We start from the raw sequence: 9,230 nt of genomic DNA, 5'->3' as shown, positions 1-9,230 counted from the left end.
ACTCTCAAATGCAAAGATAAGGGATTTGTTGTTGTTTGTTAATGTAGAGTGAGAGAGGTCAGCTCCCCGGCAAACAAAAAATAACACATTTATGATGGTTGTTCATTCACTCGACGAATCTAAACATCACTGACGATTAGCAAATATAAAGAGGAAAATCCTCCAAAAATTGTCAGTAATGATTGTGTGAAATTTAAGTGGAGAACAGTTTGTACAATACTTCAGCAAGTGTCATCATCAAAGGCAAAGAGCGCAGAGAAACGTCGAAATACGTCGTCAACAGGAAACTTTCACCGTGAGACTTAACAAATAACGAAATTCCCAGATACAGTAAGTAAGGATACAGACTTTACTGTGAGCCACCATTCTCAAGTTAAATACATGAAATGGTTGTAATGTCATCTTAAATTATATCGCAAGGATATATTTCAAGGGGATAATCCCTCCATACAGCTGTTTATGTTTTCACTTGGTTGTGATAGACAATGCATGTTGGGAGAATAACCCAGGTGGACCATCCCCATCCAGCCAGAGAGAGAGAAAGAGAGAGAGAGAGAGAGAGAGATGTTGGAGAGAGGTGGATGGAGGGAAGGAGAGATAGTGTGAGAGAGAGAGCGAGAGAAAACTAATAATCGCTGTGATTTGAACTGAGAATGTAGGTATTTTATCCGATGCTCCAAAGATTCCGTTGATTCCCCTATACATATTGCATGACATGTTATTTCTACTGGGAGCCCTGTAAACTGTGCCCACGTGCTTTACACCGTCCCCTAACTCCTTCATATTTTGGACTCTTTCTTTTATGTTCTCATTCTGTACTTCGTTCTCAAGATCACCAGAACTTCGTCAAAAGTTAATTACAGGCTTTATTAAAACAATCTTGAAATCTACAATAAAACATGTTCACTAAAATATACTTCTTAAAATATGTTTATTTATAATATCTGTTCACTGAAATATCTGTTAATTTTTTTGATATCTGTTCACTAAAATAAATGTTCATTAAAATAGCAGCTCTTTAAGAAAGTTATTTTAAAGGGAGATAATATTTTGAATTCAGTGGGTCTGGTGATAGTTTGCATTGGCAAATATCAGTGAATATGAAATTGTGGCAGATAATAAAAGTAGACTTGCTATGGAGATTGTAGAGTATAACGTTACGTCATCATGGTCCGTCGTGAATGAAGAAATTCGGATTAAACCTGAAGATGAGGGATGGATTAAGAGGATAATTAAGAAGATAATTAAGTGTCGAGGGTTAGATGGCTTGCATGAGGATGAGAAACCAATGAGACGAATTAAAACGTTTCACCGGAAGATAGACAGACGTTCCTGATATTAGCACGAAAGGCGATACAGTTAAAGTAGCAAGTTAATGCATTGAAGTGAGAAAGCAATATCAAACAATATCACACAGAATTTCAGAGACAATAACAGCTTAAATCATTGTAGGAAGGAAGGTATGGGATTGGAAATAGTAGAAGGGCAAAGTGATAGAAGATTTCAGTTCAATTGGAACTATTCGATTTCTTTAAGTATATTTACGATTGCATTATCCAAAGTATAATTTGTGTGTGACTTGGTTATTATTTCTAGTAAGTCAATAAACCATCTCATGGCCATCTAATGACCTCATTTTACTGTTTATAATGATTAAGTGAAACATACATGAGTTGGGGAAGTCACCATGTAAGGTTAATTTGTTTTGAGAGCCGGCTGTTGCACGAAGATTGCGTTTGAGCAAAAGTAAAACCATTTCCCAGTCTAATGTCTCCGCACTTGGAATTGTGAAGTGTTTGAAGCTAAAGGAGAAATTACTGTTATTAACGTTTGACAGTATATTTGAGTGTAAGAGGAATAAAGCTGTAGACTTTCTTGATCTTTCGCTAAGTGGGCTGCCTTCAACTGGAGATTGCGTACGTGCACTTTATTGCGGGTTCCACACTCTTGTACACCTTTTAAATCTACTCTACAAATAATTTGCTCACAGTAAATGCTTTCTTATAATTTATAATCCGACCATGAAAATTCAAGCAAAATTGTTTTTAATTAATGTCAAATGGTTCATAGAAACTTCACTTTGTAACTATTTTCCCATTTTTTAGATAAATAATATTGAGTTTTACAAACTGCAGGTTATCTAATGAAATGCTGCAGAAGATTTGAACCTGGGAACCATCGCCTCGCTATCTTTAAACAAATAACGAAAGATGTTCAAATTTCTATAGATTTTTGAAGGCAACTGTTTAATAATTATAAATGGTTTTTATTCCATTTATAATTTTATTTGAAAAGATCCACTAGTTGAAATATTTCGAAAAATAATCATTGAATAATTAGGAAACGATATATGTTTTTTTCTCCATTATATAATCTCATTCAGCTTTGTATTAAATTCACTCTTTTAGAATCAAACAAAGGAAATTCGGTGGTGTGTGTGTGTGTGTGTGTGCGTGCGCGCGCTATCTGGACATTAATACACAACAATACCAATAGCTGATTACATTTTATTTTTTTTCCTGGATAATTGATATTATTCGTTGGATATAAAGTCAACAGATTAAAAACAAGTACAAAAACAGTTTGCATTAACACAATTAGAAGCCAAGACACGATGAGTTTTTCTCAGAGGAAAAAAAATCCCCCCCCACTTATAACATCAAATATATTATTAATTCAATGAGATTCTTTTATTCATAACAATTGATATAAAGTCTGTTTTTGTTTTATGCATAATTTATAGTTAATTGAATTTGGTATTTGATGAGAGCTGCCAGTTTTGCCAAGACCGCTACAATTGGGCTGTTATTATTTTCTGTATTTCTAATCTAAATTCAGTTTTATTTTTAAAAATTTGGATAAATATGTATGAAACATTTCGTGTCTAAATTTCAATAAAAAAACACAATTGTGTTAGAATCAAATATTAGGTTATAAATTATGTCTGTTCTGCTGATTAAATTTGCCGAATATAGAGCAAATTTCCAAGCAAAAAAAAAACAAAACGAAATGGAATAATAGAGAGGTTTTGTTATGACTGGCAAGCGTATCTCCGTGACAAGGAACTGTCATTATAGAGGGCAGCAGGTGTGATAGCAATGGACACGAGATTCGTTGAGTGACTTGAGAGGGTGCTGTGCGTTTATATTTGTAGATTAGTGATACATTATAGTATTTCTCTGTTTAACATGACACATTTTGCAATGGCTTCATAAGAACATAAAATCACAAAACATTTTTTTTGATTGCTTCTAAATATTTTTGAAGCCTGAAACCAAAACAAAACTGACCAAACATTCAGGGTCCCAGTCTCGACTTTTCGAGACAACAAAGAACCGTCATGTCTGCTGAGCAGTGAAGAGAAATATCAAAAACTCCCAACAAAACAACAACAAAAATAGAACAACGAAAACAATTCCCCCCCACCACCACCAAAAAATCACTTGCTTTATATCGACTTCATCTCAATCATCCTTCTAAAACAAACATAAGAATTCGATTTGATTGAATTCCCCGGAGACATAGAGAACGGAAAGATAATATTTCAGATCTGCAAATCTGTTGACAACTGATTAGAGTGAGGATAAGTGAATATTATCGATTAAATTATTAATCAATTTTGCAATAATTTAGATCTCCTTTATCGAAGTATTTGTCAGTTTCAGCATTGTTGCCAGGTTATAAACCACCCCACCCCGGCTTCGCTCTTGACACGTTTGCACAATTCACAACTGTTAAATATTACTGAATGTAATTTGATCAAATCATTGTTTAGTGAATGTGCAAATTAAAGGAATATAACTTCTCGTCAAATGAATCCGACCAGGCACTCATATCAATTATTGTAATTCCACGCTTCCGTAGGCTAAGACTAATTAGTGACTAAAATTGGCTGATCGAATAGCCTCCGCCCACCATGAAAGTGATGGCATCTATAAACTATTCCAGACTTCATATTCCATAAATATTCAACGATGTGTACTTACAATAACACATTTCACACTGACGAGGTGATGGTGTCTATAAACTATTCCAGACTTCCTCTTCCATAAATATTTAACCAAGTATGCTTACAATAAAACAGTTTTTTTTCAGTTTTACCAAATAATTGGTGTTTGTCTCTCTGAAAATAAAATATGAACATTCGAAACAGGAGGTAGACATGTTTTTCTACAATGATCAAAACCAGCTTTGCATCTAACTTCACACGGCACACTCCAGATAAACTGCTCAAAAAATGATCGATTCCATCTCACCAGGCCTACCACCACGTACAACAAATGTTAAAGGGCTTGTGACATGCGTTCCACTATCTCCAAACAATTTAACTCCACCCCGAGCATTGGTTGTTATCAAACTTGATTTCATATCCTCAAAACCGCAAAGACTATCACAAAGACTGAGCTTCCTCTCTGGATTAATGGATAAGAGGTTTTCACCCTTAACAACTCCTAAACTTCTACAAGTTCAGGTGAGACCTGCATTGGCACATTGCTTCATCATCTGGGATGGCGCTGCTGCTCCACACGCAGACACCCCAGACTGAATTGAAGATAAGAACACTTGATTGATTCACATGAAATCACTGAAAAACGCTCCAGCTTCCACACTGCTGTTGTACTGTCTCTTCTCTCTGACATTTCCACCCTTACTGCAGTGGTCACTGTTCATCGGAACGGACTGGTCTTCAGCCTCCTAAACATTTCTACTCCGTTCATTTCTCATATTGCGTGTAGACCCCACATCCCACACTAACCACTGTTTCCGGTTCTTTTTCTGTAAATCTCTCCCTGCATATAGTTCCCATGCACCAGTATATAAGATCTTATATATATATATATATATATATATATATATATATATATATATATATATATATATATATATATATACAGAGAGTGAGAGAGAGAGAGAGAGAGAGAGAGAGAGAGAGAGAGAGAGAGAGAGAGAGAGAGAGAGAGAGAGAGAGAGAGAAATAGAGAGTGGGTGGGGATGGTGGAGAAGTATGCTAATGGTAGGAAAGTATCTTAGGCAACAAGAAACCCAGGAGGTGATATTGCAAGACTACAACAGCAAAACCTTAATGCAATCTACAAAAGGGATGAAAATTTAACGCTGGAAAATTTCACGACCATTCCTCATCCCATTCTCAGCACACAAACACTCCACAACTTCGATACACGGAATTTGTAGTGGTTGTAATTCCAGAGTCACATTCAGCACGTACCCTAGGGGTAAATATGAGTCATGAAATAACTTTACATGTACACATTACCAAGACAGCAATGATGAGTGGAGTGAATTTTTAGATTATGCAATACAAGAGAACAAAAACAAAACCCTTCTCCTTTTGTGGAGAAAATTTATACTCAGGTGCCAAGACTCCACCCCACTCATTCTCCTTCAAAGAAACTGGGCAATGTACTTGAAATAGATGTTGATGTCTTGAAGAAACACCTGGATAAGCTATTCTCTGTGATTTTTGGCGAACAAATTTCACGGCAAGAAACGCAACTGAAGGCAGCGACATCGAACTCCCTGATTCACTAAAAAATTCAGTACTCCAGTATGACCACAACACTTGGGATGACACTTATAATAAAAGAATACCATATAAGAATCTATCTATCTATTTATCTATCTATCTGGACATATTTGACCTAAAAAAGGCCGTATTCACTGCCGTTTGCCGTTGAGAAAAAAACTTGTCTTAGGCAACAAGTGTTAAAAACAAAGTTATTTCACTGCAGCCTGTGTTGTGATGGTGGACGCATTCCTAGCTTCTAGCTACCATCAGCACCCTGAACTGCACGAGGGACAACCTGGAAGTCTTCGGTTCCTCATAAAAAATTCAGTCACAACACGAACTGATCACGTGCGACGCCGGTCTCGGTTAGAACAGGGTATCATAGTGAACATTTCAAAGCAGTGCTGTGAATAAACAAACATATTTAGATCAGTCTGTTTGAGACATATTTGACCATCGAACCATCGAACCATCGAATTGACTGTTGGTGCTTTTTAGCATCCATTGCGTAAAGCAAGAATCTCATCGACAGCAAACAGCAGTGAATCTGGTCTTTGTACTGGTCAGATGTGTCATGAACATATTTGACTGATCTATATATGTGCGGATGTGTGAAAAGAATATATATTTATGTATGTATAAATGTGAGTGTAGGTATCTGTGTGTGTATGTGTATGTACGTATGTATGTGTGTATGTATATGAGATATTAATATAATGATATTATTCCGCTTCAAATAATAACTAGAATCAAATGGTTTAACAAATTTTCTCCTCCAAAACAGTTCTTCACCTAGTGACCTATTTATTTTTATTATTATTCCAAATTTTGTAAATATTCTTTAAATGTTATTAATTTTTCTTCTTTAACTCTGTTGTTATCTTCCCCATCGCAACTCAATCCCATTTCCATATATCTAAAACACTGCGGTGCTTTTTTAATGATTTATAGTAAAAAGTGGCTGCAAGATGTAGAAGTAGGCCTTGCATTCCGACCTCTTAAAACCGTCACTAACAACGAAAACCAAAACAGGTCCTTGTGTTGGAGGGTTGTCGCATGAGTGGTGCAAAGGGCTTATAGGGAATCACCAATAAATGGTGGAGGCAGCGATGTGATCTTACAGCGCATGCCCCCGTACTACTACTACTACTACTACTACTACTACTACTACTACTACTACTACTATCTTAAAGGGTTTTTGAGTTTCTATAATGTGTGTGATTCTGTGAGAGAATCAATGGTAAATTGACGCCGAAAAAGTGGTTTTATTCCCAAAACAAATTTAACAATAATTCTAGAAAAAACATTGAACTGTTTGAAAGAAATGGAGGACTGGATTTTCCATTCTCTGAGAATGACTGCAAATTCTTCCTCTGAAATTTATCATCAAATATTTCACCAAGATCTTAACAGAATTTGTTATGAAACTTAGCTTCATCAGTTTTAATTACTAATATTTAACATAATATGTTATGTGATTTTTTCTATGTTGCTTTATTATATTTTTATTCTAACAGAAAAGGAAGGGCAACCCTATGCTGCACCGGACCATTTTTATTTCAGGGCCTCTGTGACTGATGGAAACAAAGGAGAAATTTATCGTTAGATTACAAGATCCCAATGCCTCAAACTAAAACATGCAGGAGTTAAGGAGGTGGGTGGTGGTGATGGCCGTTGAGGTGTTAAACTGGACGATGGGTAAAATAGGCAAAGTCACCCAACCAAGAAGAAGAACAGTCTCTTCGAGAAAATTTTTCACGGTTTGCCTCTTCAACATTCCAATGATGAGGGGTGGGTGACCTTTAGATATAGTAGAAGATATCTGCTTGCAAATAGGATTGAACTCGGATCCTCAATGCTCTCAAAATAATTCTTAACAATTAGCTGCAACTAATTTACATGAAGGATTATTATAGTTTTAGTTTCTATCCACCAGTCTCTTGACTTTTTTTGTTTCTGGTCCTAAAGTATCATTGTTTATAATTTTATCGTCGACAGGGTGCTAAACATAGAGGGGATAAACAAGGACAGACAAAGGTACTTATTTAATCGACCCCGAAAATACGAAAGGCAAAGTTGACCTCGGCGGAATTTGAACTCAGAACGTAACGGCAGACAAAATACCGCCGTGCCAGCTCGCCGACCTCATTATTGTTTATAATCCATGAACAGAAAATAAACGACCAGCTGATGTCGCTGTTTGTCAAAAAATTCATTTTACTGTCACAGTTCAAAGTTCAATTCGCCAATATGATACCGTCCAGTTGATTAAGATTATGTCAGGGAAACTGTGGGACACTGGCCCTGAAAATAGCGTTCTTCCACCAATGATAGGGGCCTTGGAAAAAGGAGGTGAGCACTGTCCCTTCTTTCTCTCATATAAATCATTATAATGTTTATATTAAAAACATTAAATATATTTAAAGATTTAATTAACTCATTATGTGGGCGGGGGGAAGCCTAATTATACCCAACTGAAGTTTCTAACAGACATCGAGATGAAATGTGCACTTGAGTGAGTGAGAGTATGAGTGAGTGTGTGTGTCTGTGACACACCTAACAATTCTCTTGTTATAAAAAGACAAAAAGATAAAAAGACGAAGTATGAAGCGTAAATTCTGCTGTCAAATTAGTTGCTTAAAAATAATTCGTCCAAAACGCACACACACACACACACACACACACACACACACACACACACACACACACACACACACACACACACACACACACATACACACACGCACACACTCTAAATTAATACAACACTGGAAAAATAATCCGGGAAGCTCGGGAACGGAAAGTCCTGCATCTCTGGATCTATTGGTTTTCTGGGGACAGTTTAAATATACACTTAAAATATAAGATAAACTGAGAAAAGCAAAGAGATTGATTGTATTTGAGAGTTATACACTTCTCAAGCAGGGTTTGTTTGATAGATATTAAATCTACTTAAATATCATATTGTATTATGCATACAGTATAATGTTTATAGGAACGAAGGAAAGTAAAGAAAGAAGACATGTAAAGAAAATGACGAAAAAATAAAGAAAACGAAGAAGAATAAAGAATACGATTTTATTGAACAGCTACAAATATAAACTGAAACACTTCTAAAGCAGATAATGTTTATCTAAATCCTCTGTATAAAGTAGAGAAGAAAACTATTTTTAACACATCGTATGTAAACTAAGCAACTTCAGAAACAGGGTCTATTATACACAATACAGAGTACAGGATATTACATGATATTGCACAGTATTTCCGGATTTCTGGAAGCTGGAAAAGAGGCGTGTAAGTGTATAACCCTAAACTTACTATTTCATATTTGAAGTCAAGAAAGTAAAGAGAACAAGAATCAAATCACAAAGACCGAGTAATCGTAGATGTGGTGGAAGAAAGGAATATCTGCCTTACAGATACTTTAATACTCCTTTTGAATGCTCTTTACCCATCCGTCCATCCATCCATCCATCCAGCCATCCATCCATCCATCTATTCCCCCCTCTATCCTCTCTCTTTCTCTCTCCCCTCTCCCTCTCTCTCTCTCTCTATATATATATAAATTAACATAATGAGATTAAAAAACGAAGGCAGTAAATAGATCTCATAACATTTATCAAGGAAAGGTCTTACAGCTGTTTCCTGATATTTTATATGTCCCTTCATCAGAGACGGTGCAAGAAAATGTTTGAGTATTAAT

This window comes from Octopus bimaculoides, chromosome 3 (genome assembly GCF_046866305.1).
Source record: "Octopus bimaculoides isolate indiv1 chromosome 3, ASM4686630v1, whole genome shotgun sequence".
NCBI lineage: Eukaryota > Metazoa > Mollusca > Cephalopoda > Octopoda > Octopodidae > Octopus > Octopus bimaculoides.
The sequence above is the reverse complement of the archived record's forward strand: the minus strand, read 5'-3'. Positions refer to the sequence as shown.